We start from the raw sequence: 1,724 nt of genomic DNA, 5'->3' as shown, positions 1-1,724 counted from the left end.
TGCCTACTAAATTTGTTGGCATCACGCAGACCTTACCTCTCATTTAAGTTCACTAATTTAACAAAATATTGCCCTTTGATTTTATTTTCATTGTCTGAAATGGTACCACCTAATAGAGAATTCTTTTCTGCAAGTATATTACGTGCCAGCTTTGGGATGTGAGCTGTGTCAGGTATGTAAAATACCTTCATGTCATTATCTGAAGGGTGGGGTAACCAATACTGTGTTTCCTGTTCATCACATTTGATCCCTAATTACGCCATTAAAGAACGATTTATGGCAATACCACCACAAACCACAGCTTCCATAGTAATACCAGTGTCTTCAGGTTTTCTGAGATATTTTTGAACCAAATTTACTTTCAAGTTTTCATGTTGGCTTTATACGCTTCTTCAGTAGCACATTCTCTGCTTGCACTCTGTCATATTGTGCTTTCAACTTTTTAGGACTTGGAAGACAGTAACTGTGGTCATCACAAAGAGATGTCGGTCCTCTAGGCATTGAAAGAATGCAATTACATTGTAAGATTATAACAATTATCTTACTGGATAAAAATAGAAATTACCTAATTCAAAGCAATAAGATCATGAAGTTGAAGGTTAACCCTTTGGGGACTTTATAAATGATTGAGAATGAAGCAAAATTTACTAATAACATTTTTTTTATTAAACCATACATAAATTATGCTAAACAAGTTATTGATTGAATATCGTAAAAGAACTAACAGGTGGTTTGGGTACACTGGACAAGGATCCTGGGTGGCAGAAGTGAGTCAAGTACTCTGGCCCTAAAAAATGTGGATAGCGCAATGTAAATTGATCTGACACTGAGCAGACTTTGTCTGATCAAATCTACTGTAGTTTCGCTACATAGGTGCAGCTGACAGCAAGTTGCGATTGAGATCTGTACACTTTGACAATTCCGGAGCGACAGTGCATTACCCTGTTTGATTTGTGCGGCGATGTAACTTGCAGCTGGCCAAATGTGTGCGTTGGAGGTGAGACGTGAGGCGGCATCTGTGAATCGATCGCGGTCATGAAAGAAATGCAAAAATCTCACGTTCTACCGATCAGGCAGACGGATCGCAATTTACTCTCTACCATAGCCCTGAAAACATGGTAGATTTCAGTGTGTGACACACCCATGGTTGTACGAAGAACCAATTTGGCTCACTTATACGACAGAGCACGCAAGGATACCAAACGTCAAGACTGGTACACCAAAAATGAGTAAGTGTGCCCTCAGCAAACGAGTAGTCCGAGACGTTTGAAGTCATACTGTTGGTACAGTATGAATCTCACTACAGACTCCTCAATCATCAAGCACATAATTCTCAAATTCTCAGTGAACAAGGAAATCGCATGTGTAATCTGTTTGTCTTAGTACCTACATTTTGAAAATTTGTATATTATTTTTACGGCATGAAAACAAATACAGGCACATAATCATAGCATTAATAAATGTGCAGAAAAATATATATCTCACGATCAAGACAGGTCAATTGATACATACAAGAACACTAAAGGTATTACATAATGATATTACAGAAAGATATCATATCACTCCTTCCACAAGGGCCCCTTGGGAGACAAATTTTTACAATTGAAAATGTCACACGAATTGAGAAAATGGCACTTATGCAGATGCACAAACCATGACCAGTAGGACAGAAGAACGGCAATTTGCGCCAGAGTAGAATGGCCTCTCACTCAGCGCATGACATG

The sequence above is a fragment of the Schistocerca cancellata genome, chromosome 4 (genome assembly GCF_023864275.1).
Source record: "Schistocerca cancellata isolate TAMUIC-IGC-003103 chromosome 4, iqSchCanc2.1, whole genome shotgun sequence".
Taxonomy (NCBI): Eukaryota; Metazoa; Arthropoda; class Insecta; order Orthoptera; family Acrididae; genus Schistocerca; species Schistocerca cancellata.
The sequence above is the reverse complement of the archived record's forward strand: the minus strand, read 5'-3'. Positions refer to the sequence as shown.